The 25,688-nt window shown below is 34.0% G+C and overlaps 1 protein-coding gene and 1 pseudogene across 6 annotated transcripts in view; one reads left to right on the top strand and one right to left on the bottom strand.

Moving 5' to 3' along the window:
- Nucleotides 1-25,688, bottom strand: part of IL1RAPL2 (interleukin 1 receptor accessory protein like 2) — a 1,139,149-nt gene that overhangs the window by 168,863 nt on the left and 944,598 nt on the right. The window lies entirely within an intron of this gene.
- Nucleotides 6,623-25,688, top strand: part of LOC118607855 — a 77,104-nt pseudogene continuing 58,038 nt past the window's right edge.

Genomic DNA, 25,688 nt, shown 5'->3' with positions numbered 1-25,688 from the left:
GAGGATGTGGTGCAGCAAGGCTTGACATGAAGCTGGTCACTTTAGGCACTGAAACCTCTTAATCACTTGTTAACTGTAATCACTCTTTGAGAGACCTTATCTATTCCTGACTCACTTCAATTTAAACTTCTAATATTCTTCCTGGACAGAGGATGGAGAGAGAACATTTTTATACTACTCAAGTTCCAAATGCTTACAAAAGAAGTTAAAGCTTTATAAAGATAGCATCTATAGAATGATTGTTCCCCTATTAGAAAAAAAAAAGATCATTTGGGGGAACTCTACAATTACTTGTCTCTCTCTCAAAAAATAATTGTGGTAAAACATACATAAAATTTATCATTTTAATCTTTTAACTGTACAACTCTGTGGTATTAATTACATTCACAATGTTGTGTAACTATCATCACTGTCAATTTACAGAACTTTTTGATCATCCCAAACTCTCTTTCAATGAGCGATAGATACTAATATTGATCTTCTTGCTTAAAAACCTCTCATTTCTGCCTAAGTTACTTGCTGTCTACAATGAACTGGCTTTTAAAAGACTTGTCTATCAGGTCCTCTTCCCCCTTTTTTTTCTTTCTAGAACCTTGAAAATATTTGAACATACAGAACCAAATCATTTTTAAGTAGTTGCTCAGAATAGCAATTTACTCAAACAGAGATTATGGCACAAGAGGTGTGACATTCCTCCATGATTCAGAGGATGAGATTTCAGAACAAATCCTAGAAAGGAGGTGAGTTTCTCCCTACTGAACTCTGCCTTTATTTAAGGAAGTTGACACTGTGCAATTTGTGGTGAATCACTAGACTTGAATAGCAGGCATCTTAGCTTGAATTTACCTAGACATAGACAAATTAAGAAAAACCTAGTATAATCCACATTATATACTCACTAATACTTATCTTTAAAATTATTTTAATATAATAAATTAGTTATAATCAGTAAATAATTAAGTTAGCTATGCAATTCCACATAGAAATAGTGGGAAAAATATAGAAGTTTGTGAAAGTTTTATTACTTTTGCTTTGATTATCTTACTTACATCAGCAAGTAGTTCCAGCAATTTAAAAGAAAAAGAATTCTGGCCTCATCTATACCAGATTAATAAGTTCTTAAACAATTACATTTTAAGGTTTAAATGTCCCATTAACACTTTATAACTCTATACTAGAAGTCAGAAATAGTTAAGTCAGAAACATTAATTCTCTAACCTTTTGGTTTCCTGCTTACTAAACTTTCTGTTTAGCCTTCAACTTGAAGTTCTACTTTATTTACCACTTGCTCTTTCCTTCATTCTCAATTCCTAAGCTTCCTTTCAAACTGAAGGTATGTCTATCCTTAGTTGTGTCAAAAATTCTCTCAGGACTCCTTTCTTTCAGTGAATGAAAAATCTCTGTTTTACATTGTAAATCTTGATTTACAAAGCAGCCATGCCACACTATTTTGTAACAAAGGCAACCTTGGCTTAAGTTAGATGACATGGGAAGGCATCCACACTTAACATACCAAATATATTTATTTTATTTACCTTATTCAAAAAAAAGATGTAGGATCAAAATAATGCAAATATAAATTAAAAGTATAATGACTGAACTCACACATCATAGTGGTCTCCTTAAATTAACCACATCTTATCATTCCTTCACAGTTTAACAGTTTCTTTTCAAAGCTTTATGTCACTAATCCAGCTTGCAAACATCACCTCTTTCCCTGAATTCCTACATCAGTTACACAGGGTCTTTCCTCTTTAAACCATCTTCACAGTTCTGTCAAAAACAGCTGATCATATTCCCCTGCTCAAAAGCCTCCAATAGGTCTACCCTGCCTTGACGATAATTCCAAAATCTTAACAGAGATATTAAAACTGGTTATAATGTGGCCTTGATCTTATTTGGCCTCACAATATACCCTGGACAAAAAATATCTTCTAGTGATATTAAACAACTTGAGAGTCCTTTAATATGCCATGCAGTTTCATAACTTTGTGTATTGGCACATGGTTCCTCTAACTGGAATGGCCTGTTTCCTTTTTATTGACTGTTAAATGCCTATGCATCTTATAACACCTAATTGAGAGTAACATTCTTTATGAAAACTTCTCTGACTGTCAAACTAACATTTTATAAAATTTTCATAGTTAAAGTACTATGGTGCTAGTACACAGATGGACGAATATATAAATGAAACATAACAGAGCTCCAAAGTAGACACATATATGTATGATAATTTGTTGTATAGTAGAGGAAGCATTTCAAATAAATAATAATGAAGGAACTGGTCATTTCTTCTAAAAGAAAAAAAGAAAAAAAAAACAACTCGTCACATACCATTACAAAAGCCAAATTGATTTTTTAAATGAGCCATAAAATATCATTATATAAAATAGAAGTCAACATAGAAAATAACATATTGTATGATTTTTTAGTGGGGAAGAAATCTTTAAAAAAACAATGTAAAGAAAATACTTTAATGAAATTATTGTTAAATTTAACTTCATCAAATTAAATAAAATCTTCTATGATAAGATATTCTAAACAAGTTTAAACAAAAAGCAGTGGTCTAGGTATAATTATCCGAATTATTTACAATACACAAGACAAGATATTAGTATCTAGAATATATAAAGATTCCTGAAATTAAATTAGAATAGAATAAACTCTCTAGCAGTAAAATGGGCAGAAAATATGAAAAGTTCACAAGATAGGAAATAAAAATGTCCAATAAATGCATGAAAAGATGCAAAAAGAATAACAACGAGATGCCACTTTTAAACTATCACATTTACAAATAATGAATTAGTTTGATGATATCATAAGATCTACCAATTCTGGAGTTGGAAAAACATGGAAGATCTTTCCCCTTGAAACAAGAATAAGCTGAACATTGAAAACTGAACAAAAAACACCCAAACTGCACACCAGCACTTCTGAGTGTGGGATCTGCGCATAAGAGGTACCAAAGGTCAGAACAGTGGGTGTTGGGCAGTAGACAGGGAGAAATAAAGAAGCTGCATCTCGCCGCCACCAGAGCTCCCTGCAGGAGGAGGGGGAGGGGAGAAGGTGTGGTGGTGTCCCTGAACAGCCCTGCCTGGAAAGTGCTGTGAGTTCCACGTAGCCAACTACAGTGCCCAGTCATCAGGGAAGAAAGTGAAGAAGTGGGACGGGACCACAGAGAAACAACAGTTGATTTTTACTGGCCCTGGTTACAAAACCAAGGCTGAGCCACAGCCCCCAACTCTTAACCCAGAGGGCCACTCCCCTGATACCCTCCAAGACCAAACATCACAGAGTCACAGGAGAATCTGAACAAACGCTGCCAAGATCATCACTGACACTGACAGGGACTGAAACTGAGGATAGCAAGACTGATTAAGTATCTATAAGAAAATAAAAAGGCATTTTAAAGGCTTTATATTTTCTATTGCTACATACTTATGTATGTAAGTGCTTAGAAGTTCTGGTTTTAGGGGATGCTAACCTTTACCTATACTTACATGCTGCTTTTATAATTAGAAATTGAAAACAGAGTAGAAAATATGTTAGGTTTCTTTGTATTTAAACATGATTCACTTTGACAAGACAAAGGTTGTTTCCTCAATTTTAGTTTATAATAGACTATTCGAGTCAGAGACTATACCAAAGACATGACTCTATGCCTATTATCTCATTTAGCTTCCCTAACAACCAAGGCCAGTATTAGGGAGAGGTGAGTGAGGTCTAGTCATCCAAGTACAGAACCGGATTTTGCCTTTATTTAAAAGTTGATATTTTGTTCATTATGAATTTTAGTATTAATTTTGGTTTTAAAAGATTGTATTAAATATGATATACCTCATATTTTTGTTGCACCCTAAATTTTGCATCCAAGTTGAGTGTCTCACTCACCTCTCCACAGTGCAAACCCTGTGTAACAGTTCTGTGAGTCTGATATTATTACATCTATTTTAAAGGTGAGGAAGTTGGTCCAAGGCCACAGAGCTAGTAAGCTAGTAAATAATGAAACCGGGATTCAAACTCAGGCCCATTAGACTCAATATCCACATTCACAAACTCAGTTTTTGGAGAATTTTATTTTGTTCACTAGTTCAATGGCCCGATGCTAATGCCCAATAATAATGTGCTTTATATATCTGTCATGAAGCTGTGCTTCACACTTTACATAACAATTTAGTTTTGGCCTTGGCACACAATTCATGGGAGCACGTATACTTTTCATTGATCACCGTTTGTCAGAGAGACATGGAAAAAAAATGTCTTGTGGAAATAGAATATTAATTATTTAATACTTAGGTGGTTTGATCCATGCTCTTCAAGAGAAGAATCATAAAGTTGTGTAGACTTGAAAGCAGATTTATTGGTTCTACCTTATTTTGATAAAGAGATACTTGAAAGATAAATCACTGAATGCTCATTATCAATTTTCATACCTGTTTTGGGAAACAATCAAGAAGTATGCATTTATTGAATACTCAATTAATTCTCCTTTCAGTGGTTCTCGGCCATGAGCAGTAGAGCCCCAACAGGGAAATTTGGAAATATATAAGGATGTATTTTGGTTGTCCAAATGACAAATTGAAAAGGCTTATTTGACATAATCTTTAAAAAAAGAGAGATTATATCTCTGGTTATGGCAAAGGAGAAGGGATTGAGGTAGTCATAAAATACTTCAAAGAGGAGATTTTATTGCAATTAAGTCTTTGGCATATTTGGATATGGGGAGAAAGGCATTACAGGCAGAGGAAAGAATTAAGTGAGTAAAAAAAATACTCACATGTATTGACTACTCACCATGTATCAGGCACTGTTCTAAGTATTTTATAGGTTTTAACTCACTTATTCTTCATAGCAATTCTATGAGATTAGGTTGTGATTATAGAAAACTCTGTCAGGCTAAAAGATTTTAGTCATGCCATTTACTATATTTCTATATTGGATAGTCTCAATAATGTACTCATTGGAATAAACCCATCAGAATCAAAGATTCGGAGAATTTCCAGTGGTAAAATGCCTTTTTAATATCATTTAACTTAGATGCTCACAAATTTATTTGGTGGAAAAATATCTTTATCAATAAACTTTTATCTACATCAGCATTCCAACTGAACACATTCTGAGAAATTTGTAGATAATGGGGATTTAAGCTGGTACAAGGGGAAATGGAGAGGAAAATATAAATCTGAAACATAATTTGCAGTTTTTAGTCATGAAAAACTGTGCTATTGTTATGGTAATATAACGACAAAGAAGTAACATGATGAGATTAAGATTTGTTAAACTAATTGTACCAAATTAATCTACCTCAGCATGATTTTTTTCATGACAATCATTTTATAGGTCATCTATAGATATAAATTTAAATGAATAGTTCACACCATATTTTAAAAGAATAAGACAGAGCTTGTCCTATTAGATGCTAAAATGAACCGTTAAGGTAAAATAAACAAAATAGTGCAGTATTAATAAGAAAAGTATCAGTAGATCAGAATAGATTACCCAGAGACCTACCAAAACATATTTAAGAATTGATTTATGTTAAAAGTGATAAATCAGTAAGATACAGTCATAAAATAATTTTATTAATGGTTACAGGATTATGTCATTTAAATATATAGAAATAAAAAGTTAGAGTCTAACCCTACACTTTATACTAAAATAAATTCTGAGTGGCTTGGAAATTCTAAGGGAAGATATGAACACACAGAAAAATAGAAAAAAATATAGGTGAATATTTATCAAATTATAGTGAAAGGTGTAACTTTATGAGCATAAATCAATGGGAAACAAAAAAAGAAAGGTTTAATATATTTCACATTCATTAAAATAATCAACTGTAAAAGAAATCCCATTCTGTGATTAAACAAAGTAAATTGTTCTCAAGCTCACATTTTACAAAAATATTGATCATGTGCCAGTCCATAAAGCAAGTCTTAATAAATTTAGAAGAAGAGGTACCATTCACGAATAATATTCTCTATCCATAATACGATTTAGATGTTAATAATAAAAAATAAAATAAATTAAATTATACAAATAAAGAATAATTAATAAAAAGAATAAACAGTAATAACACCTCATATATGTGCAAGTTAAACAATATTTTCACTGTCAGAGGTGAAATCATAATGAAATTTAAAAATTACTTAAAACTTGGTGATAATGAAACAGCACATCCAAATATGTGGAATGCAGTGAAAGACATGTTCCAAGACAAATTCATGGCCTTAAATGGTTATACTACAAAAAGAATAGACAGAAAATTAATAAGGCACATGTCCGATATAAAAAAAAATAGAAAAAGAATGACAAAATAAACCCAAATAGAAGAAAGAAGGATAATAGTAATTATAATAGGATGAGATAATAATAGTAGAAATATAGTAGAGATAATAGATCAAGTGAATAGCAAAGAAACAAATAAAAAGAGTTAACAAAAGCAAAAGTTGGCTTATTGAACAGTCAAAGTAACTATATAGAGTTTTGGAAAGATTAAGCGAGAAAAATAAAAAAGGCACAAATAAATACACACACATATAATAAATAAGAAAAGAGATCTAATTACAGGTAAAGTAAGCATTAAAAAATATAAATTTGCTTTTTTTCCTGGATTTTGGCTCGAAGGAGGTCAAGTTGCAACTTCCTTCAGTCATGCTGAATCGTGTTTATCTGACACCAAATGCCTCCATAATGCAGCCAAAGATTGATCCGAATGAAACCTAAGTCATATAACTGAGGTGCGCTGGTGGGGAAATCTGTGCCATATCTTCCCTGACACCCAAGAACAGCCCCCTTGGTCTGTCTCCAAAGCGTTGGTGATGATGTCGCCAAAGCAAGCTGTGATTGGAAAGGTCTGAGGATTACAGTGAAACTGACCATTTAGAACAGACAGATCCAGATTGAGCTAGTACCTTGCCTCTTCCCTGATCATCAAAGCCCTCAAAGAACCACCAAGAAGCAGAAAGAAACAAAGAAAACAAAAACATTAAGCACAGTGGAAATATCACTTTTGATGAGATTGTCAACATTGCTCAACAGATGCAGCACTGATCTTTAGCTAGAGAACTCTCTGAAATCATTAAAAGGATCCTGGGGATTGCCCAGTTTGTGGGATTTGATACTGGTGGCCATCACCCTTATGGCATCATAGATGACATCAACAGTGGTGCAGTGGAACACCCAGCTAGTGAAGATTACAAAGGAAAATATTTCAATTAAAGATCATTTGACAACCAAAAAATAAATTTTAAAAATTATTAAAAATCTTGTCAGTACATTTGAAAACAAATAAGATGGGGAAAATGCATAGAAAATATACTTTCACAAAATTGATACAGGAAGAAATACAGGACTACCGCTGTTTTCCAAGATAAAGTAACAAGGCAAGATTTAACCTACTTTAAATAAGGAGATGGCTGGACAAAATATATGAAATAATAGTTTTTAGACATTGGACAAGAAACAGACTTGAGCAATGATCTCTGTGAGAAGGAACAAAATAAGATAAGCTTTGTGACTGTACCAACTATCTGTTTGAAGGGTGTTAACAGCCTGCAACACAGGGGAAAGAAAACCCAACAGAGGCCAGTAGTATTTGAGTTAAGGAGACAGAATTTGGAGTTTGAGAAGATCTGGGTATCTATAATTTGTGGTTTAAGTACTAGAGAGGATAGAGCTGCACACATAGAGAAAGAGAACTCTGAAGGTTTTTAGAGGGGTACTTTCAACTCTGTGGCTGAGCACTGGCTTGCGGAATGCAGAGGAGTAAATTTCTGAAGCCAAGAAAGTAACTCACCACAGGAATAATGTAAGCAGAAAAACCCTCTCAGCATAAACCAGGATGGCTTATGTTACCACAAGCCAGAGTGGAAAGATCTTCTCATATATTAGATAGATTCCCCAGAAGGTTATTGCCTATGTCTTGGGGACAAATTAGCCTTATACTAAAGGCTTCTCTGGACCTAACCTAAAACCAGAACAATTCTCAAAAGGATAAAACTGATTTCAAGTAACAACTGCCTCCTGGAACAAAATCCAACAATATTTAAAGGAAAACAAATAACTCTAGGACTTAATAACATAAAATTCACAATCAACAGCATTAAAAAAGGAGTAGGAAATATGTGACCATAACCACAAGGAAAAAAAAAATCAGTGGTAGAAACATATCAAAACATCAGACGAGCTAAAAAGAACTATGCTAAATGAAAGATATGAGGCACAAATTACCATATACTTTATACTCTCATATTTGTGAAATTCTAGAAAAGACAAAACTGTAATGCTATAAAACAGATTATTGGCTGCCTGAGGCTAGATGGGAGAATATACTTTAAATTGACTGTAAATGGTAACACAGGAATTTTGAGGGGTGATGGAAATATTGTACATCTTGATTGTTGTGATGGTTATACAACTTACCATTACAAAAACTCATTAAACTGTATATCTAAAATTGGTTAATTTTATTATATGTAAATTATTCCTCAAGGAAGCTGGGATAAAATTTGCTACAAATATGGAAATAAATGGTTTATATCCCTGATATATACATAAATAGTATAAATCAATGACAAAAAATTAAAAGCCAAGTGAAAATTGTTAAGGTACGTGAATAAATAACTCAAGAAAAATACAAATAGCCTATAAGTCTAAATATTAACTCAAATAAAAGTAATGCAAACATTAGTAGTTGACATACTATTTTCCTACCTAAAATATGCATGCATATGTGTGTTCTAGACCTTAGAGGGTATGGCAAGATGGAGACACATATATGCTTCCAGTATGATTGTAAATTTATGCAATCTTTCTGGAAGGCATTTTAATTTTATTATCAAGAGCTTCAAAGATATGTATTCTTTTTAGTATAATAATCTCCATGTCTAGGATCTTATATCAAGCAAACAAGCAGATATAGTTTAAAAAGTATTTACAATAATATACATTACGTTAGTAAAAAACGTAGAAATGACCTACATATCTCAGAAATGATCGTATATCTGCGTGGTAAAAAAAAATCATAAAACAAATCCAGTTGCTTGTGAAGAATGTTCCTAATAAAATATTTAAAAATAAGGGATAAGAAATTAAATATAGCTTGATTTAAAGCTTATAATCTCTATATATTTATAATTATATATGAAAACTGGCCAGAAATACACTAAAATATTAATAGCCATTATCTTTGAATGGTAGGCTTGTAGGTGATTATTTTCTTCATTATCATTCCTATACTTTCAAATTTTTCTATAATGAATATTTGTAATTTTATAATTAGCAAATAAATAGCTGTCAACATTATGTTTAAGGTACAGAAACAAATTAAAATTTTAATGTTACTTTTAGCAGTGCAAAGAGAAATTTCATGAACAGAGCAGTATACTAACTAAAGCACAGATTAATTTGCTGCGGTCAATCCCTTTTGTAGTTCATCTGGTATATCCCAGATTCTAGGGTAAGCCTTTACCCTTAGGTTCTCTATCCTCTGCCAGCTGGTATGTCTTCAGGGACTTTCAACTTCTTTAGACATTAGTCTGAACAAAAACTAGGTGAGTCCACAGAAGGAAAAAAAATCTCAGAATGCATTTCTAAACAAATTGTAAATGATTTAGGATTATCTCTCTCCCTTGTCTTCTCCCTTTTAAATTATGTTACCCTTCTCTCTCCTACTTAGCATCATGAAACTTTAAGAAATTTTCTGAATTTAATTTTAAATTGCCAAAAAATACTTTAAGTTGAACAAAATTGGCCTCATGAACTCTAGCATAATTCATTCTAAATTAATAAAAAAGTCTTCCAAAGCCTCTCCTTTTAAAGGTTATCCTAGGGATTCTTCACTGCTTCACTCACTGATCAACCTTTCCTGTAAAGGCCTCAAAGTTTTGGTTTGGTAATTTTTTGGATTGACTAATTTGCTTGCCCTGTCCTGTAACCTTTAGGTACTTATAGCATGAAATCTCTCTGATGCTGGCTTTTCTCTTTCAGAATTCTTGCTATTCTGCTATTGTTGTCAAAGGTTCTGCATTAGCAGAATTCCCAGCTGTCCCTAGAATGGGTGATTCAAATTGATTGCCTTAGGCACCCTGTAAGGGAAAATGGGGGATACATACCATTGGCAGCTGTACAAGTTATTAAGCTGGTAGACACAAGAGAAATGGCCTTTGCTATAGTATGTCGAAAAATATATGAGGCTCATTTAACATTAGTACTTAGCCTTCCATTTCTTGCCAGCATCAAGGCATAAATATCACCTAAGAATATTTTCCTCCAAGTCTATATCTCTCTATATAACTGAACCCACCTATTTAAAAGATCTCCATTTTGGCTTATTTTAGCATGATATCACTGGATACAAATATGAGACTTGGGGCAGGAAAGAACATAGGATGATTTACTATCAATGCTTCATTGAATAGCGTTAAAAATAGCATAGATTTATCCACCAACGCATATCTATTGAGTGCAGTGTAATGAAAGTTTTATCTGAACAATTAACTTGCAGCAAATAAGTAGTAAAAGCAGTCTTTGCTACAATAGTTGAGAGAGAGACAGAGACAGAGACAGAGACAGAGAGACAGAGAGAGAGAAGGAGCAAGCACAGGAGCAATATGCACCCTATTCATTGGTGTGCATGCGAAGGCAAAAGAATAAGACCTGAGCTTTAAGGATTATCTTAGTTGGTCTCTTACCTATCAATATCTACCAACATTACAACTATTCCAAATTATTTATCTTGGGCTTAGGAAAGGTTTCCGATATTTTTATTTGCAGTATTTTTACTAACCTATTAATGTTCTGAGGCAATATGGACTAATGGGTAATAACATAGATTGGTGTTAGCTAGAATCAAAATTGAGCATTGGCTTTCACATCTTCATACTTATGTGATCTTGAACAATTAATGTTCCTTTTTGAGTTTTAGTTCCTTATCTATTGTGTGGAATATTAATATCTATTATACAGATTTATTATGAAGAATGAGTGCAATAATTAAAACTACTAGCTTAGTATCTGGTTCATAGTAAAGTCTAAATGCTTATTAGTAACGGTAGTAAAAATAGTAGAAGTAGCCATAGTAAATATGTTGTTATTATTATTTATACTCAGCCTGCTATTTCAGTGATCATTAAATACAAATTACTGGATGCCATAATGGAGGACAGTTTGGTAATATTTCTCTGGAGAAGTAAAAAAAAAAATACATGTGTTTAGTTATCTTTTTCATTTAAGTTTAAGATATTTTTAAAAGTTCTAGCCATGGTTGCATTTAAACCTTTGTCTTTCTTATGTGAATTTATTTTAAGGGTTGAAAAATCACTCTAGGATTTGCATTTTTTTTTCCCAAAAGTGAGACTAAATCATTAATATGACAAGACGGACATGAAAAGTTGGAGGAAAATAAAATTAGTCTGTTTTAGCACTGATATTCCCAAATGCCAAGTGTAAATGTAACCAGCCAGTAGAATATTTTTTTCCTAGGGAAAGCTCATCTATAAGACTTGCAAGTGAAAGTCAAGCAGTTAGCATATACTGGGAGTATATCTCTAACATTATTCCTGAGGGGAGATGACTGGATACTATAGTAGCTGGAGTTTCTATCCAGTGGAATATAATTACTGAAGAAGAAGAAAGCTGCAATATAAAATGTATCTCAATTACAACACAGTCCCACAACATGAACCTTGAGGGCAACACAGACTAATTATTGTATTTGTTTATTCAGCAAACATTTATTGATCAAACAGCTCTAGAAAGGCATTAAAGCAAGGTCCATTATATAGACTTTGGAAATCACTGATAGATTTTTGGTGTCTTCTGCTAACCCTTGTGATAGGAACAGTATGAATTTGCCTCATAAGTATTAAGACTAGAGTTTGGTTTCTATTCTCTTTATAATTATTAGTGTTATATTTTCAAAGGGCCAACAGCTTTGACAGCACCTCACCCTACACTCCAGTAACACTTGCATCATGGTCTTTTTGGCTTTTCTGTCTCCTTAACTTTGGTATTTACAATTCTAGAGGGTTAAAATAAAAATTAAATATTTCAATTCCAGTGAGGCAGACTGTATAACTTCAGAAAAAGTATTAGTCACTGAGATTTAAAATGATTTAAAGCATAATTAAAGGCACTTGCAGGAAAAATGCCAAGTGTAAATATTAAAATATGAAACTAAGCTTAGAAGGCAAGGTCTATACAACCCTTATGTTTGATATATCGTTTAACCTTGAACATAGTAGGTGACTCCTTCTTCAAAAAAATAGATTGTTTCAGGACTTATTCCCAGTGAGAGACAATCATATATAAGCATGTTCATGGAAGCTGGTCAAAAGCACTTACAGCCTTTCTGCTGTTACAGATGATTATAAAGTAAGCCTTGTACAAAGAAAGTGAAAATGTTCCTACAAACGGAAACATCTTGAACATTTCAAGGCTTACATAACTTCAGAGCAATGGAAATCATATTTTTGACTACGTCCTAGGTCCTACCACAGAATGGAAAAAAGACGAGGTATGGTGGTGGGGAGTATGCGTGTGGTCAGTAGAGGGGAAACTATTATATTTTGGCACTTTAAATTTCTTCAGTATATGGTTATATTGGTGGTGGGAGGGTGGGTACATGCCTTCTCATGGACCAGTGTAGTTTGGAAAATGAGCCTTCAATTTTGGCTGACGAGTGATATATTTTATATTTTTTATAAATCAACCTCAATCACAATAATATGTACCTAGTGCCTACTCTGTGAGAGGAAAAGAAAAGCAGAAGACATAGGCTATCTTTGATATAACTACAACATAGTTGAGGTGACAAAACATAAACAGATTGTAGTAAGTCATGTATCACTGTGTTAGTGCCATCAGCACTTTGCATGAGGGCAATGACATGGCTTGATAGTTATTGGGAAAAATATTTTCTGACTCAACCTTTTACAAATTGCTCCATCAAGCAATATTTAATAGGAATATCAGAGTAAATTTTAGGGTTTTTTTTGCAATTATTCCTAGAAGTAACTTCCCACTAATGTCACACAGGCCCAACTAAAAAAGATGGGGTTTTTCAATTTTCAGCTCCATTATCAATAAAATGTTCAGCCTGTAGTAGCACTTGAAATTTTGTTGAAAAAATAAATTTTTGGCAGTTTCCTTCTCTAAAAGAATTAGTCATATAATTGGTTTACATTAATCACTCTAATACTCTCTTGTCATCTACTACTCTGGGACATTTATGTAGTTTCCTCATTAAGTCTATCTAACACTGACAAGGTAGTAAGGGCATGTAGGTGTTGCCCATAAGTGTTCTATCACAACTATGTCTCAACACCCTAACAGAATATAAGCTCCTCAAAGAAAGTGACTGAGCTAAAGCTTCTGAATATCTACAAGGTGACTTCTGTTGGAATCTATGTGCAGAACATGAGTACATTGTATACTGCTGACCTACTGACCCACTGAGAGTTTGACATTATATTCAGAAGGCTTAGTAATGCTAGGCTGATTCCTCATCTACTCCTGTATCTTCAATTCTAACTCTGTCAATGAGTGATTTTGTTATGTCTATAAGAGCTAAGAAATGTTTTAATAAATTGTACCTATTAGCATGTTGTATAGAATGCTTATTTTTTCCCACTGTACAACCAGCAATGTACACTGCTATAGTCTTATAAAATTGTACCATCTGCTACAGAGAAGAAAGAACTCAGGTTTTTCTCAAATATACTTAACACTACTATTTTACTTCTCTGAGCACAGTATTAATATAGAGCTTATTGAGCACTCACGTGCCATTATATACAGCAAGGAGACCATGCAACACCTCACATACCTATTTGCTATCTAGACTCCCTCTGGACTTTGCATTGACTCCTGTCTGATGAACAAATAAATTAAAACATATTCCTCTTAGTTGATCCTACTAAAGAAAGACAGCTTTGAGAAAGCAAGTGTCATTGAGTTATGAACCATATTCACAGACATTTGATTATAATCCAAAGTATAAATGTTAACTCTTTTTGGATTAGCCTGACTGGCAGTGACATGAGAGACTAGAAGATGAGACTGTCATGTACAGACCTTGTTTGGCTTGGTTGCCAGCAGCTCCAGTAGGTTGTTCCTGTATCTTCTCCCTCTTTTGTGTAGACTGCTTAGCCTCAGGATAATAAAATCACTCAAGTCTTTCTCATACTCAAGAAACACTCCCTTGATTGAAGAATCTATGTAGCTATTTATTGACTTTGTCAGACTTTTACAAAAAATTACTTGAAAAATTAGCTTATATTCACTATTTCATTTTCCTTCCTTCCTTCCCAGTCAATGCTTTTGCTAATGTAACCAGTGACCTCCATACTTATAAAACCAATGAATAATCTCCTGCCATAATATTATTTCATTATTTGATCTCTCTTAAGTATATGACATTCCCTCTTAAAATTTCATTTTCTCTTGGCTTTCATGATATTCTTTTTTTCCATCCTTACCCGTTGGCAGCTTGTTTCCAATGTGTTTCATAGTCTTCCCACCTGGTGCCCACACTTGGTCTTTTGCTGTTCTTACTCTCTAAAGTTCTTTGAACAATTTATTCCAGACCATGGCTTAAATTTCCAGTTATATCTGATGACTTTCAAGTCTATATATCAGAACCCTTAATTGTGTTCCGGACTCATGTCTCAACTTGCTTAAAGATTATTTCCACCTGGATGTCTCACAAGAATATCATATTCAAGAGTACAAAACCAAACCCATCTTATTTCCCTGAAGTTTTCCTCCCTGCCTTATGGTATGGCCATGCATATAATTTTCTAAGTTATAAATATATATCATCACATGCGCCTCCCTTTTTCTTACTACTAATATCCATTCACTAGATCATGTTGCTTCTGTCTTATTAGTAATTTTGTATGCCAACTATAATTAACAAACACATAAATAAATATATAAATGTGTACATACATACATACATACATACATACATACATACATAAAATCTTCCATGGACTCCCACTACTTTCAATATAAAGTTTAAACTTTTTAGCTAAGTACACAAAGCTCTGCATGCCCTCTATCCACTCCACTAACTCTATCTCTATCACTTTTGTACATATGCAGTTTTCTATAGCCGTGTCAAAATTTGTTTAATCCCCCCAAATAATTCATGTTAATGCAATTTGAATGAGATTTTAGTGCATTAGGGTAAGGTTTAGAAAACTTATGCTATAAAAGGCCAGATAGTAAATAATTAATGCTTTGCCAGCCATACAATTTCTATTGCAACCACTTTATTAATGTAGTGTGAAAACAGCCATAAACAAGTCATAAACTAAATGAATGAGCATAAACGAATTATAATACAATTTTATTTAGAAAAATAGGGGCTGGTTAGATTTGGTCCTTGGGTCATAGTTTGCTGACTCTTGAACTAGAGAGCCTTGGCATACAAAGAAAGCCTTCTTGAATCCTTTTATGGAGCTAAGAAATAATTTTGATTTTTGCGTCAATTAAGATTTTCAAATGTTAGGTTTATTTAAAGTGAAGTATACTCATACTTAAGACACTATGTAAAAGTCATTAACATTAGAGAGATATAGGACAGGAAAGTAATTAATTTTCATACATGAACTATCTTCCTGGCCATAACACAGATTTAAGCATTCCGTAAGTCTTAATTTTCACTTGGAAAATAAACAATTTTTCTAAGAAGTTTTAGCTTCATTGGATTTGACATATTTGCTTATTATTGTGGTGTACTTCCTATTTTCCTGATGCTAAAGTTTTTTTGTAAGTCATTTCTTGTCTGTTTCTAGATGTTTATGCTTCCAGAGCAGGGGAAAATCCAGAACCTGATAAATATTTGACAGGTCAAGGAAAGATTGGTATCACCAAATGCTCCTATGGTCTATTATAATGTCAGCCATGCAGACTGTGTTTTCACTCCGAAGGAAAATTGAAAATAGACATACTTGGAATGTTTCTAGGGATAAAGGTAAATTTTTAAAAATCTGATTTTGAAGTCTAAGTAAGGGCTGATCATTAAAGAAGGCTCTGATAATTCCCTCTTCAGTGGAAAAGAGAAAATTAGGGGGAAATCAAGTGTTTAATCCTATATATAAATAGAGTGGGTGGTTATCTATGGGATAGTTCTTATGAGACACTCCCAAATTTCCTTTACCACACAACTTTCCAAGCAGTAGTAGACATGTCTTGTCATTTCCTCCCTTAGTTTTCTTTTTTCTAGAGGCAAATCTGATAAGCTTAGTGTATGAATTACTCTAAGCAACATTCCATTTGAATTAAGGCAATGGTCTTCAAGAATAATTCCAATAAAAATAAATTGTTATCAAGGAGTAACACATGTAGTAATTACCCATTATAATCACCATATGAGAATATCATCTTTGACCTTGTGGATGAGGGAAACAAGAGATAGCAGAGTTGCAAGAGAGATGGAGCCTGGTTCCTTCACAACATGGATTCACCATATCAGCCCTGGACTACTTACATATAGATGAACATGTGAGGGGGAAATAACTCAAACCATTTTAGTCTTGTTTAAGGCAATGAAACTTTAGGTTTTTTTCATATAGAAGTCCAACCTCTTACATGATAACTAATTTGAATAGTTTCTCATCATTATCATCACCATCATCATCATCATCATCATCAATCAATCAATCAACATACAGAGGATCTAGTTTATATTCCATATTGAAAAATTGACTTACAGAGAATTTAGGAACTTGGTTAATGAGGTACTTTTAAGATTTTATTAAAGAGATATGAACCCTTATAGTCATATGTATATATCCGGGAAATGTAAATAGTTGTGTATGAACTGAGCTAAGTATCTTTTTTTCTGGATCTCAGTCTTCTCACCTGTAAGAGAGGGAGTAGTATCACATGATTTCTAAGGCTCCTTACATTTATTAAGGTCATAATTCCAACATTCTATGTGCTCTATTGCATTTTTGCTTGTGCATGATTTAATAAGCACAATCAAGGAAAGAATGGGATTTTGAACAAGGCAAGGGGAAAGCCACATTTAAGCTTGAATTATAGCTGCAAGTAGTTGACTATTAAGTTTTTTTTAGTGCTGTAGTAACATCTAAAATTTGTGCTTTCAAATATGATTTACTCACTATATGCAGAGAAATACACTTCTATCTTGATAGAAGAGAGTTTTTGGTTCCCTCCCTAATTATTATCCTTTCTCTTTCTTTTTCCTCTTTCATAGGTAATATCTGAAGTGCAATTAAACTTAATAGGGCAAGGCAGTCTCCAAATGCATGTCATTGTGATCATTGCCATGTTTTTCCTCTCTACTTCTGTTCAGTCTTTCCCTTTCATGTTAAAATATTTTCCTTTCTGATGCAAAACATGTACAATGGAGAATGAGAAAATGCTAACCTGATTAAAGTGGAATTGCTGGACTCATGAAATTCTTTACAGTTCTCAATCTGTAATTAATATTCTCACTACATTTAAAGAGAATAGAAAACTGGCTCTCATTTCTGTAAACCTACAAATCCAAAATGTTTTAATCTGAGAATAGTCATAAAATGTTGCTCATGTAGTTGTGAAAAAAAATAGTGCTGGCCCCAGAGGAGCAAGGTTTGAGAACTATGAAGCTATTAGGAAGATATACTTAAATGAGGACATATTGTTTATTCCTATGGAAAGAGTATATCAGGATAGGCTAGGTTATTCAAAAACAACTATCATCAAAATCTCATTATCTTAAAACAACAAAGATGTAATTCTTTTTAAGGTTTCATGTGTAATGTTGGTTTGTGGGGTGGATGTTCTGTCCATGGTAATCACTCAAGGACACAGGTGGAAGAAGGATCCATATTTCTTCTTCTTCTCCTCCTTCTTCTTCTTTCCTGAAGGAGGAGAAGGAGACGGAGAAGGAGAACGGAGAAGGAAGAAGGCGAAGGAGAAGGAGATAGGAGAAGGAGAAGGAGACAGGAGAAGGAGAAGGAGAGGAGAAGGCGAGGAGAGGAGAAGAGAAGGAAGGAGAAGGAGCAAGGAGAAGGGGGGAGGGAGGGGAGTGGAGCGGAGGATGAAGGTTTATCTAGGAGGAGGGGTTTCAGCGTAAGGAGGGGAGGCAGAGGGATAATTCCTTCGGAGGTCATTATTCTTCTCCTACCGGCCTCATCCTACTCACTCCTATCCCTCCTCCTCCTCCTCCCTCCTCCTCCTCCTCCTCCTCCTCCTCCTTCTTCTTCTTCTTCTTCTTCTTCTTCTTCTTCTTCTTCTTCTTCTTCTTCTTCTTTAATAAATTTGTTGAGGTGACATTAGTTAATAAAATTATATAGGTTTCAAGTGTAAAATTCATTAATATGTCATATGTATATTGCATTGTGTGTTTACCACCCAAAGTTAAATTTACTTTCATCATTATATATTTGATCCCCTTCCACAATCACCAAAGAAAGATAATTGAAAGGCTGAAGAGCACTGGCAATTAAACATTTCCACCAAGAAATGATATGTGTCACTTCTGTTCTCATTTCAATGGCCAAATCAAGTCATGGCCATGCCTGATTTCAACTGACCAGAAAGTATAATTCTAAAATATAGCTGCAAGGAGAAGTGAAATATTCGTGACAGCCTTACCTACTACCACATAGTATAAGACGGCAAATTATGAGACCAGAGTTCCAAATTTAGTTATACTGTTAGGTATGTGACCTTCAGTATTTAAACTCAATGGGCTTAATAATCTTCCACTCCAGTTTACAGTGAATATCAAAGAAGTGATAGAAAATAAAAAAGTATAAATCCTTAATAAAATATAAAGTAACTTTAATTGTCCATCCTTTTATGATTAAATATTTACTTTATTTAAAAATAGAGGTTGAATGCTTCCTATGTAGGCAAAGTGTAAGAATTTAATTTGTGGGGTTTTGGTACAGCAATCATATAACAGCAACCATTCAGCAATAAATTACTATTTATAATAAGGTATATACACCATTATTTCCTTGAAATGGTGTAAGATTTGACATCATAAAAAGTGAAAATGTTGCTAATATAACTCTGGGGTGAATGACATACTCCAGAGATCAGGGTCTCAGTTTAGGGAGGGCTAGATGTGATGTCAATTATTTCATGAATTTAATAAAGGTTACACCAATTCTCATACTTGTATAACTTCTTTTTTAAAGTCAGCATTGCACACAATGCAGTACTGAAAAGTGTTAATTCAGTGAAGTGCTACAATCAAAATTGACCTTACTTAAAATTCAACTAGTTGATATTTCCTGAACTAACACATATAGGAAAAGAGGGAAAGAGTTTAATAGGCAAATAACCATCAGTCATTTAACTACATTAAACTCTTGATGCCTAATATGTTGTTACAAATACATATCAGTCACACATCATGCCAGAACAGCCTAACATGTGTTTTATGACACCTTCCATTTTCTATCACCTGCACCTGCTTTGTGTTACCTCAAAATGCATCATAAGGTTCTAATAATAGTGCTAAAGTAAAGAGATTTTAACCATCTTCTGATTTTCTTTTTAATAAATATATGTTATATGGCATATCAAAGATAGGCAGAGAATGTCATAAAATCAAAGTTATAGTGATATGGGACACCACTTGAAGAAAGAAGAGGATATCACCACTCATGATTCATCTTTTTGAGCAAGACAATTCTTTCTGAACAGGCAAAAAAATATAAAATTATATGGTGACTACTGTGTTTATGGCTGTTGCTTTTATTTCTGTCTCTCTTCATTTCTCTCTGTCTCTGTCTCTGACTCTCTCTCTGTCTCTCTCTCTCTTTTTCATTCATATGCATACACACAAACACAGAGTTTTGACAGTTTTATTATCTTCTCCTCTTTAAATTATGTTAATATGCCTTGGAGCCTGGTAGCAGAGGGCACCTTTTGTAAAATTTAATTAATGAGTAAAACTACTAAAGAGAGGGGACCCAATCAAGGAAACTCTGAATTTTTTCTTTCTTTTTTTAGGACCTCATCTTCCTTTGACAAAAAGTCTCCACAAATCCCTGGACAAATGTTGCGGGCTATAGATTTTGGTAAAATTTCCCCTGGAAATGGTATGAAATTTCTTATGCATCAATAATATTATATTTAACAAAATTTTTAACTTCCCAGGTTAAGAAAATCCAAGACAAATATACAAATGAGATTTTATATATCTATCCTCTAGTTTCACCCACAAATAATGGTATAATAGAAGTTATCAAATAATTCAAATTGACATAATCCATTGCAACAGAATTAATGATTCAAATGTAAATGAAATCTTAAGAAGAAGGGGAAAAGTATGATCCATTACTCAGAGATCTATACTTTGGTGAGATGCTGTTTTATTCAGCTGGAAGTCCTCTGGTTTATAGTTCTTGACATAATTCTCCACTAGGAGCCTGGTTCACCTCTAATCATTAAAATACCTTATTTTTATATTCTGCTAGAACCACAGTTTATATATGTATACTCTTTGTGCATGAATGTGTATTAATGTTTCTTGCCTGTGTGTCAGAGTATGGAGAATGCTCATGCATTTTATAGTTCATGGGCCTCACACCTAAACTACTTTCCTCAAAAAAATCTACAGCTTTAGTATAGAGGGAGTATACTGCACTGGTTTCGCCCTTAGTGAAGGTTTGATTCATTGCTTTACATCTTTCTACTTGTACTGCTCCCATCCATTCCTTCATTTATGTTGGCTATCTAGTATGTTCTATGTTCTTGCTCTTTGGTGAACTTTTCCCTAACAGGAGCTGGCCTTAAAGATTCTACTTAAAAATACTTTTTAAAATTGAAGGAAGCATTTTTTTCCACCATCTCTGATCTCTAACTTCATTTCTAGAGCCATGCGGGCTAGATAATTTTAATTATATGCTGTGACCTTTCCCTCTGGAAATATCTGGGACAGAACAGGACATTTGCAGAAGAAATGCTCAGAGAGATTATCTAATCCAGGACCTTGCCTTCAGGCTGATATCTAAATTATTTAGGTCTCAAGGTTATATCTCTTCTTAAAGATTTGCATATCTTCCATCCAGTTCTTTCATTCTAGTCTGTTTCCTTATAATAGTTAAAAACATCTTCCTCACATCCCACTATATTTTCATCCTACTTCCTTGTTTATTCTTCTGCATATATAGAAATTAAAGGTTTAAAAATATTCTGTAAAACAAAACAAAACAAAACAAAACAAAACACCTTTCTTATACTTGCATAATTTTGGTCACCCATCAAGCCACAGCTACTTTGGCTGTATGAGTTTTCAGATGTCCTTACTTTGTTATAGTCTATGTTTCTCAAAACTCTTTGCAGACTTCTTGTTAAGAGATTGTCTGAGTTAAGAGAAGAAAGGCAACCAATAACGAAAAGAAGGAAATGTAAATAAAGAGAGCAGAGAGCTTGGAAATTATATACTTTTCTAGCATTACCATTCATATACCAGTCAAAATCATATCAGCTTCTACTCCTTCCTGTCTTACATGCTACATGCACAACCAGTTACCAAGCTCTTTTATTTTTACTCCTATCTATCTCTGAAACCAACCGCTTCACTCTCCTTCCACCATCACTTGCTAACTCTCCTCCACATCCCACACACAAACAAACATTATACAGTACACAAGATTTGCTCTTCAGCAGTTTGGATGAGAGCCATTGCAACAGGTTCTTAACCAGTGTCCCTATTTTCAGTATTGTCATCCAATTCATCCTCCAAATAATACCACAAAGCTAGGTTCCTAAAACGGAAATCAGGACATGATTTCTTCTGCTTAAAATTGTCAGAGGATCACTATTACTTAGAATAAAGTCTATTTTTGTTTTTAAATGAATTATAGGAAGCTCTACATGAGCTTGCTCTAGGTTATCTCTTTGGCTTCAATAACTAGGACTTCTCCATTTGAACCATATATTCCTCCATTGTACTAGGTCACTTGTGATTCCTTAAACAGACCACACACTTTTATGTCTTTGTGCCTTTTCACTTGTTTCTTTCTGTCTAGAATACTTTTCTGTCATGTCTCTGTCTTTAACCTACTTAAACATTATCCTCTCAGTGTAACAGTCTTGAATTTCTCAGGCACAATTTTTTTTTGCTTATCTCTTTTAACACAATGTAATATTTCAACAATTTCTCTATATCTATATCTCTGCTACTAGATTGAGAACTACATCATATTAACTTTGTATTTTCAATGTCTAGTACAGTGTCTGCCATATAGTTAGTGCTCTGGAGACTTTTTACAACAAGTAAATGGATGAAAATATTTTAAGGATCAAGAGAGGGAATTGTTATTGACAGGTTGTCAAACTAGAGTATGCTCCATGGTTAGAAGGCTGGCTTATGTCAGTTTGGGAAATAGGGCACTTAACTTTGTAAAGTTATCGACATAATCAAAAGGCAGAGATAAGTTTCCAGTTAATCAAGAAATAGAAACTATGGTACAGTTTTCCAACTCTGGCTGATTAGGAAAAAATGTATAAAGACACGGTCCCCTGGTTGAATAGCTAGGTAGATAAAGTTAAAGCTACTCAAAAACTGTGTCCAAGAAGCAATGTGAGAGAGATGGCTACATACAGGTACCTATTTCTGGGGACCTTCTTCCTGTTTCACTACTTCCAAGTGACTTGCCCTCTGGATATTTACACTAGACTTAAGCTCTTCCTGGGTTGCTGCCTTTAAGCATGTATGTTTCAGTTCTAGAGTTGGCAATGGTTTTATTTCTCCAAGGAGGTTTCTGTAAACCAAACACTTCGTTTTGTTTTCCTCTCATCTGGCCTCCATCCATATTGGCTCCCCCCCCTCCTATTTCCACATGAATCACTACAAGCCAAGTGAGAATGAAAGCTCTCAGATTCTGACTAACATGACACTTTGAAGATCTTCACCAGCCAAATTACTCTCCACAGATTTCTTAATTTGTGGAACATATTCTACAATCACATTTTATCCTGACTGCCCTATAACCTTTTATTCTCCTTATTTATTTGCCCCATTTCCTTTCCCTTGCTGACAGCAGATGGTCAGTGGTGTCTTGGAAAGATAACTTGGCACTAATTTAACCCAAAGAAACAGAAAATGTGCTTCAATTAACTATTATTTGCCAAGTTTAGTCTTGAATAGAAGACTAGGCTTTTTATACTGATTACATAGATGGCAAGGGCTGAGGGAGGAGAAACAATGTGGGAAAGTGGTACAGAGATAATATCCAGATTTGCAGAAACGCCATGTAAGCCCATTAAAACTTAACCAGATTACTCTGTACTTTGTTGATAAATTGAGATTAAATTTCCTGGAAGACGCTGGCTCAGAATATTTATGATTAAAATGGCACTGCATCCTTTTTATAGATGGACACTGGTGAAAGGAGATGTCATGAAAGTGGTCTGTCTTAGCCCTTCATAGAAAAATTGGAAAATATATACCAAAATAGAATTTCTTGGTTTATAGGCCCTCAAATCTTAGGTACTGGCCCAAATCTCCTTAAAATCAACTTCATTTATTATTTATATTTAACTTCCAGTTCTAATTGCATTTAAAACTGACAATGGGTTATAAGCCCATTCTCTGGCTCTACAGAGCCAGTGGTGAATTTCAATGTTTTCTCTGGTCCACTGAGTATATTCTAAAAAGGACCACACTTTCCTTTTATAACACCAATTTCCCCAATATTTAACAAAGTCATAAACACCTGGTTCTCAAAAACATGTAATTAATACTAGAAAGTTTTGAGAAAGCAATAGCCACTTAAATAGCATTTAACAACTGAAAAAAAGGACATTTTAGAGTTACCTGAAGAATATAAATGATGGAACTGGCTAGTCTTCCATTCTGGGTCTCCCTCAGCTTTCCTTTGTGGAGAGTCACCTAAGGCTCTGTTAAGAATAGAACAGCCGAGTTTTTTTGCAGCTTTACATGTTTGTTGTCTAATATTCAGCAAAAATCAGAGCCATTGACTGTGTGTGTGGGAAGAGAAAGAGAAGGAAGAGAAAGCAAGGCAAAGCAGGCATGGGGTAAGAGGCAGACTTGCTGCTTGTCCAGAATAATGAATGGGTTGAGTTGATGCCATCTCACAAGTGGTTTGACCATATCCTGATTTTTCCACACCACACAAAAGCTATGACACAAGACAGGCAGTGGTTGATTTGGCTTTCATTACTAACACCGCTCATCAGCTTATTCTGACAATTCCTACAGTGTTACTACTGTACTATTAGAAAGGAAAATGTTGGCAGGCAAAGGCATATCTAAAGTTATTTTATTAAAGCTCACAGATTTAAAATGTGCTTCTGAAGGGGAAAAATAGCTACTTATCAAACAACCACATCCTAGTTCTGAAATATCCACGGGGTCTTAAATATGCCTTCATGTCTTTACTAAATTTACTCACCTTATTTTCTTAGAGCACATGACTCAATGACAGTAGCAGTTAGAGAAGACAATGCACTATTTAAGGGCTATTTCACATATAATCACTAGATCTTGATGAGAAACTAGATATGCCAATTCTTGAAATCTCCAAATCATAGAAACTCTCAAGAATTCACCTAACTTGGTGTGGAAGAAGAGGTTGAGGATGATGATATTATTAAAAATTCCTTAAGGCTTTTTACCCTCTGGTGCTCCAAACTTCTTAAGTAATTGTTTTGTAGTTCCCTCTTTCTCGCTTTGTCTCCATGTATTTCACTTTGAATTCCTTTGTGTCTTTCTTTTTCTCTCCCGAGATACATGGCATATTCGAAACAACATTGACTTTCATGATATACAGACCAAAATTTGTAGTTTTGTCCTTTGTGGTCATGAGACCTTGGGCAACTTGCTTAGCCACGCTGTGCCTCAATTTTCTCATCTGCAAAGTAGGTATGCTTATGACTACCTCATAGTTTGGTTGGAAGGATTCAAGGAGACTTTTTGCTTAAAATAGCTTACATATAGAAAAAAACTAAAATATTAATTTTTTTATTCCTCTGCTTTCTGTGTTCCCCCTTATTCCCCTTTTTGCATAGTCCCATTTGTGCCTCGCAAGGCTAATCAGGCAGTGTGCATATCCCTCTACCTTTATGCAGAGTCCAAAATGTCAAGTATTACAGTGATTTCCAAGCATGGGATTTGGTGCCAGACTTTTTGAGTTCAAATCCCAGTGTTGTTCTCATTAGCTGTATATCCTTGAGTAAGTTATTTAACTTCTATCAGGCCCAATTTCCCTGTTTATAAAACAAACAAGAATATTTCATAGGATTTTGGTGAAGATAGAGTTAATTATTATGGCTGGCACATAATAGGTGCCCAATAAATGTGCATTGTTAAAATTCAAATGTTACCTTTTCAGAGGGGCCTTCCTCGAATACTCTATTTAATTTTGTAGCCATTGCTCTTATTCTGTTTTACCTTATCCTGCTTCATTTTTATTATTAACGATTATCACCATCTGAACAAATATATATTTATGTGTTTGTGTATTTGCTTATTTTTTCTTGCTCTCTCTACTTCTAACACATTACTTCCATGGAAGTAAGCTCTATTTTATTTAATCACTAAAATCTAGAATAGTGCCTGGAACACAGTAGCTACTAAATAAATATCCATTGACTGGATGGATAAATTCTACTTAAAGCCTTCCAATGAGAGGAGAATTGCAGCTCTTTCAGAATGAAGAAGGCTATAACCTGAGTGTGGGAGCCTT

The sequence above is a fragment of the Rousettus aegyptiacus genome, unplaced genomic scaffold (genome assembly GCF_014176215.1).
Source record: "Rousettus aegyptiacus isolate mRouAeg1 unplaced genomic scaffold, mRouAeg1.p scaffold_m13_p_9, whole genome shotgun sequence".
In the NCBI taxonomy this organism is placed as follows: Eukaryota; Metazoa; Chordata; class Mammalia; order Chiroptera; family Pteropodidae; genus Rousettus; species Rousettus aegyptiacus.
This window is presented reverse-complemented; position numbering and strand designations above follow the sequence as displayed.